Source organism: Hibiscus syriacus, unplaced genomic scaffold (genome assembly GCF_006381635.1).
Source record: "Hibiscus syriacus cultivar Baekdansim isolate YM2019G1 unplaced genomic scaffold, ASM638163v2 tig00110809_pilon, whole genome shotgun sequence".
NCBI lineage: Eukaryota > Viridiplantae > Streptophyta > Magnoliopsida > Malvales > Malvaceae > Hibiscus > Hibiscus syriacus.
In genome coordinates this window covers 1,377,432-1,384,618 of record NW_024062869.1, presented here as the reverse complement: position 1 = coordinate 1,384,618, position 7,187 = coordinate 1,377,432, and the positions used below count along the sequence as shown (strand labels likewise).

At 38.5% G+C, this 7,187-nt stretch overlaps 2 non-coding genes across 2 annotated transcripts; both read left to right on the top strand.

The window, feature by feature from the left end:
- The first annotated feature begins 3,528 nt into the window (after positions 1 to 3,528).
- LOC120141536 lies at positions 3,529 to 3,612 on the top strand. Its single transcript, XR_005517776.1, has one exon. It is a non-coding gene; the product is annotated as a small nucleolar RNA snoR117 (small nucleolar RNA).
- Positions 3,613 to 3,872: 260 nt separating this feature from the next.
- Positions 3,873 to 3,976, top strand: LOC120141535. Its single transcript, XR_005517775.1, has one exon. It is a non-coding gene; the product is annotated as a small nucleolar RNA Z103 (small nucleolar RNA).
- The last annotated feature ends 3,211 nt before the right edge of the window (positions 3,977 to 7,187 follow it).

The following is a 7,187-nucleotide window of genomic DNA, read 5'->3' as shown; positions in this document are numbered from 1 at the left end:
ACCGGACATTAGTGGAGAAGGTTCGGTGTATGTTGTCTAATGCTGGGTTAGGCAAAGAATTTTGGGCTGAGGTTTTGGTCTATACTTGTCACCTTGTCAACCGCTTACCATCGACTGCTATTGGTGGTAAAACACCATTAGAGAAATGGTTTGGAGTACCTGCTACAGATTATGATTCTTTACATGTGTTTGGTTCCACTGCATACTACCATGTTAAGGAGTCAAAGCTGGATCCAAGAGCAAAGAAGGCGATCTTTATGGGGATCACCTCTGGTGTGAAAGGCTATCGTCTTTGGTGTCCAGAAACAAAGAAAATAATCTTTAGCAGGGATGTTACTTTTGATGAATCTACCATGTTGAGAAAGGTGACTTCAGAAAAATTGGACCAGACAGATGGAACTCCCAAACAGGTGGAGTTTGAAGGAAGCAAAATTGTCCCAACGAGTAAAGAAACTGATGTTGACTCTCCTATGGTAGAAGAAGAGTCAGATGAAGAAGAGGTTCAGACCCAAGAACCTCCACAGCAACATGAATCAATTGCACTCAGAAAGGGAAATATGACCATTAGACAACCTGCTCGTTATGCTGATATGGTCTCTTTTGCATCACCAATTACAATTGATGACGTTCCTGCCACTTTTAATGAAGCAGTTCAAAGTTCAAAACATAAAAAGTGGAGGATCGCCATGAATGAAGAAATACAATCCCTTCAAAAGAATCAGACGTGGAAACTAGCTAGTATTCCGAAGGGAAAGAAGGCAATTGGGTGCAAGTGGGTATATGCAAAGAAAGATGGATTTCCTGACAAGAATAACATCCGCTACAAAGCAAAATTGGTGGCTAAAGGCTACGCTCAAACGGAGGGAGTTGATTATAATGAAGTATTTTCTCCAGTTGTAAAACATTCCTCCATCAGAATTTTGTTGGCTTTGGTAGCACAGTTGGATTTGGAACTAGTTCAGATGGATGTAAAAACTGCATTTTTACATGGAGACTTGGATGAGGAAATCTACATGACTCAGCCAGATGGATTCAAAGTTGCTGAAAAAGAAGAGATGGTGTGCAAATTAGAAAATCGCTATTCGGATTGAAGCAATCTCCAAGGCAGTGGTACAAACGATTTGACAAGTTTATGATAGGGCAGAAGTACACAATAAGCAAATATGATCATTGTGTGTATTTACACAAGCTACAAGACGGATCCTATATATACCTTCTTCTTTATGTTGATGATATGCTGATAGCTTCCAGGAGTCAGACAGAAATTACGAAACTAAAGACTCAATTGAACAGGGAGTTTGAGATGAAGGATCTTGGTGAAGCAAAGAAGATTCTAGGCATGGAGATATCAAGGAATAAGAAATTGGGGATGCTTTGTTTGTCTCAGAAAGAATATCTGTGGAAGGTACTAAAACGTTTTGGCATGAATGAGAAGTCAAAACCAATTAGTACACCTCTTGCTCCTCATTTCAAGCTCGGTGCATCCATGTCACCTAAGGATGATGCAGAACGGGAATACATGTCAAAGGTTCCGTATGCAAGTGCTGTTGGTAGCTTAATGTATGCAATGGTGTGTACGAGACCCGATATTTCACAGGCAGTTGGGGTTGTGAGCAGGTATATGCATGATCCTGGAAAGGAGCATTGGCAAGCTGTGAAATGGATTCTGCGGTATATTCTGAACACCGTAGATGTTGGTTTGGTCTTTCAGCATGACAAACAAGATGGTCAATGTGTAGTTGGGTATTGTGATTCAGACTATGCAGGTGATTTGGACAAGCGTCAATCAACTACTGGTTATGTATTTACATTTACAAAAGCACCAGTCAGTTGGAAGTCCACCTTACAGTCAACAGTGGCTTTGTCTACTACAGAGGCAGAGTTTATGACAGTTACAGAGGCTGTGAATGAGGCAATTTGGCTTCAAGGGTTGTTTGGTGAATTGGGAATGGAACAAAAGCACATCAAAGTGCACTGTGACAGTCAGAGTGCTATTCATTTAGCAAAGAACCAAGTTTACTATGCAAGGACGAAGCACATCGATGTTCGATGTCACTTTGTACGAGAGATTCTAGAAGAAGGTGGAGTCATAATCCAGAAGATTCGGACCACTGAGAATCCTGTTGATATGTTGACAAAAATGGTAACTGCGGTCAAGTTTAAACATTGTTTAGACTTGGTCAATATTGTTACAAATTGAAAGATGAATTTACAGACACTACTGAAGATTGGATTTTTTGAGAGACGTGTGTGGAATTTGCCAAGGTGGAGATTTGTTGGTTTTTGGCAAATATCCCACATTGGTTTTGTATAAGGAGGAGGGGAAATTCTTTTGTTATAAATAGAGCCCTCCTCCTTCTTAGTTTAACATCCCACAAATATAAGCCTTCTTCTATATTAAAGGCTATTTGTATTCTTTCTTTCTCTTTGTAATATTTCCTCTATTAGTGAAATATTTTGGTGTTCTCTTTTATGTCTATTTAATAGCTATTGTCGGGTATAGTTGTTGTTAATTATTGTCCTATTAAAATTACTTATCTTGGTAGTTATGTCTAAGGAAAATGGGTTTTAAGAGGGACCATTGTGACCCATCCTCTTTCCTGGGAATATACATCGGGGTGATTTTTAGTACAATCGTTTTCACACTAGTCACCTAGATAATAGTTTCGAAGGTGAATCTGTTATTGGTGGAAATTAACCCAAATTTCACAACAAAGATAACATACCATTCATTTTGCGACCCCTCCGATTTTGGAAATAATGAACTTGAGTCCTTTCAATGCATGGCTTGTAGCGGAATTCGTCCGATCGAATCTCCTATTTGAAGTTTGTCTCGGGACCACGCGTTTCTGATTTGAGAAACTTGTTTAATTTTGTCAGCAGCTCTGTGAACGCTATGAACAACGCAAGAATCGTTTTGGATATTCAAGATGACTGTAGAAAGATGAAGGAGAGAAAGCAATGATGATTTCTGTAGACATCATTAAAATATAGTTTTTTTTCTTATCTTAGTTAACAGGTTAACGTCTAGTTTAACCGATAGTCAATTTTTAACAAAAAAATGACAAGTTTAGAGTATGAGTAGTTAAATGATTATTCTGTAACTTTTAATAGTTTATGACTTAATAAAGTAGCAGTGTATAATTGAGGGACCATTTGTGTGCTTTACCCATGTTATTTTACGTTGGTTTTTCATATTACACTTACATCCCGGTCGTATAAATACATGGCTAGTACCTGCTTACACCCAACGCACTTATTCATTGATAAGGTTAGTTTTGTAGTTTTATTTACTCATAAAGGGCAAGGAGGTATTTTGGATCAACTCAAGTGATTTAGGGTTTCTCGTCTCCCCTATTTATACACAGCATCCCTCTTCAACCATCAGAACTTGCGAGGCAGTTGCCTCCGCTCGGTGAAATTTGTTTAGAGCTTCTCATGTTCCGTCGTTCTTTCAGTTAGTTTTATTCTGGTATTTTAGTTTGAATTTTGATCGAGTACGATTCTGATTCATTTTCTCTAATCGTTTGCATGTGATGTTTACAAATTTGTCCGTACCATCTGAGATTAATTTCTCTGATGCATTCATTCGAATTCTATTTTATGAGGCATCTTTTTCTTTGATTTTTCCCTTTCTTCCCTTGTTTACATGAAAATCAAATGAATTCATATTGCAAACAAGGCAATACATTAGAGTCACTGTTGCGCTTAGATTAAAATAGCGACTTCAGCGCTGTACTTTGCCGATATTTATTTGGGACTGAGATTCTGGCATTTTTCTGTTTTTTTTTCTTCCAGTTTAATGCATTCAGATTCCCCTATATATATTTTTTTCAAGTTGCTTTTTTTTTAAAAAAAAATTGAAAATAAAGATGGAAGTGATGATTATTTCCCCAGATGATCGAAGCTGAACAAACTGTGCGATATACTTTTTTCTCTAATTAGTTAGAGATTCCAAGCCATAACTCTGATCCATCTTTATTTATTTTCTTAACTTTTAACCATTTATATTCTTTTTGTTTATGATTTTGAAGTAAGGAAAAGAACTTATAATTGATAGAATTTTCAATGGTGAGTGATATTAAAATTGAATTGGTCTTGTTCTGGATATCATTTCTAGTGAAACTGGTTGGATAGGTCTTTTATTCAAATACACTTCATAAAAATAATTTCTAATATCACACTCTTAAAGTACTTTTTGGACTAAATTATATATTTAATCACTCAGTTATTTCTACAATTTTATTTTGATTATCCAATATTTTTTTTTTCAAAATCATCGTTATGTATATGGCTTTAGTACAAGTTTCTGACTCCCTTGTAGCTGCATCTTCGAGGCAAATCCATGTCGCCATTTTCGTTCTAAAGTTTCCATTGTGAGGCTTTGCATAAGTTTAAAGAATCCAACATTGTTCGTATACATCTCGAACACTATACCCACTCGGCTATTTTGCTCGAATATATTCACTGTGGAAGCTAAAGCTCTTGCAACAGTCTTGTCCAAGATCCATTGCAAGACCCCCAGCCTCCAAGAGAATATTGACCAAAGAGATACTTTAAACATTCGAGCACGAAGATTGTTGCTGATGTTAATGGGATACTTTAAGCAGTCTCCTCCTTTCTATTTAAAACCGTCGTTCCATGAAACACCATATGGAGGAATAGAGGAACCATATGAAGGCGACTGCCATAAGTATACGTTGGTCCTCCAGAAATTGGAACGTCATATGGAGGAATAGAGGAACCATTGAAGTTTGAAGAGGGAAGAACCGTATGATGGTTCACCTAGGTACTTCGGAGATGGTGTAGCAGGAACTACTTAAGAAGAAAGTGACGAGTAATTTGGCCGGGGTTGTAATGGTTTGACAGCAGATTTTTGCAACTGAAAAAACCAACTTAACCTTAAGAGGAAAAGGGGATAATTTCTGAAGAGAAAACAGAAAACAAATTGAAGGATTGATATCAACAGAATTTTAATTTTACAACAGGAAATATACCAAATAATAAAGGATTATTCTCAACATAATTTTTAAAATGAAAACAAATTATATTAGACCAACTAAAGTTAAGCATGTACTTCCATAACTTCCTGCTACACGACACACTAAGCTTTTTCCAATGGAGCTTGGACAACAATAATGGCGGTTGTTGCGGGAGGTTTATCTTCAACAGTGAATACGTTTGAGCACGGTATTTCGTAACGTTGAGCACAAGATATTACTAAACTCCGGATGTTGTTGCCAGGAGAACACAAATAGAAAAGATTTGCATGAAGACGGTTAAGGCACTAGTTTCTTTCGCAGGAGATGGGTGAAATGATCACTGCCCAGCCGATCCAAGTGAAACACGATTCCGAAAAAAGATTTGCCCAGCTCCCATTTATCAGACAACGGTCCAAACGTTGGGATAGCTATCCACGAGCCCACGTGAAGGGGTGACCATGGGATTTAAGATCAATCAGAGCATTGTCGAAGACAAAATTGTGAAATCCCCAACTCGTTTCTATCCGACCAGCGGCCCCTCGTATTCTTTCATCATAACTTAATATATCACTGTAATCACCTCCGAGAATCCACAGTTTATCGCTGCCTGGATCCAACCAGGTCAGTTGATCCGAGAGATATTTGTTGACGCCGATATTCGGATGACCATAGACAATCGTCAAGAAAATCTCCCTCGGCAATCCTTCCCTTTGGACGGGCGCATGAATGAATTGATTAGAAATATGGAACACCTGAACTACAACTGATGACTTTCACAAGAACCATATGCCACCAGCCCACCACTAAAGCCTGGAGCTTGGATATACGGAAAGAATTTTCAAACCCCAATCCTCGAATGATCAAGTCTTATTTTTGGCCGCTAATCCTTGTTTCTAACAATGCAACAATAGATCTGTTGTGCACACGCACGATCTGCTTGAAAAATGTCGAAAGGATGGATTCCCCACCGCTTGACTAATCCAAAAAAGGTCCACCATTAAAACGGATTAAAGAGGATTTTGACGTCCCTCGTCACTAACAACCTCACAATCTGTCTGACCCTGAACATCCCCATTTGAAGGCCTCAGTTATTGAATACTAAGTTCTTTACCCAGCGTACTAACATTGTCGTCCAACAACCCAGAAGGAGAAAGAGCCTCACTGGCTGTTATGCCTTGCAAAACAGTATACAACTTCAAAAAAGTAGAGTTAACTCATTCCGTCATGACCAGCTTGCAAGAAGCTCTATAATTATACCTCTTTTTAACTCTTAATCCTTTAATGTTCTCCTCCTGTGATCCTGATCTCTGACCTACCTTAGTGGTGCTTAGATTCCCCCTCATTCTAGATACTAGACTTCTTGCGTCTCCAACAATCTGGATAGTCGTATGCTGGCCACCATTTACCTTAGTACATCACACCTCAAACTGTGGCTGGAAGCCATGCCTCATTGGCTCCACCCTAAGTTGATCTTTTGTTGGACGATGACTTCTTCGGTCCTGCACTCGAGACTATACAATACCTGAAACATGCTCCACGCTATGGCTAGTACCCTCTAAGGCTTCAATTCCCACTTCGCTGAACTGTTGCACTCGTTGCATCGAAGGCACGTTAGATGTACGTGCATCAGCCACAACTTCTTTCCCTTGGTATTCTTAACCACTCGAATATTACGTGTCATGGATGAAACTGCTATAGGAGCATTACATTCCTTCTCCACAGGAGCCGATCAATTGTCTTCCTCAATGGTTCTATGGGCTTCAAACCTGGAGGAAGCTTCTTGCCGAGATCCAAAACTAACATCTTGTGTTTCCACAGTTTTGTCGTCGGCTTCGGTCCTTTGCCACCATCCAAGGACCATAGAGCTCATCTTGTTTCATCTCATAACTATTTTTAGGTAAAACAATTAAATATTATTTTAAAAAATGATTATGACTTTAATTTAAAAATTTTGGTGATTTGGAATTAATTTGGAATTAAATCGAATGGGAGTCGCCATCGACCTTTAGGTTAGGTAGGTCGAATACCCAAAAGACGTCTTTTGAAACAATTTTAAGAAAAAATCATTTTTAAGACAAAAATTAGTATGCGTTTACCAAAAATTTGTTTTAAAATGATCCGGGAATCGGTTACGTGTGGGGAAGGGTAAGCACCCCCACAAACGCCCAAAAACTGGTACTGAATCGCTTACACGTTATTGTAAAC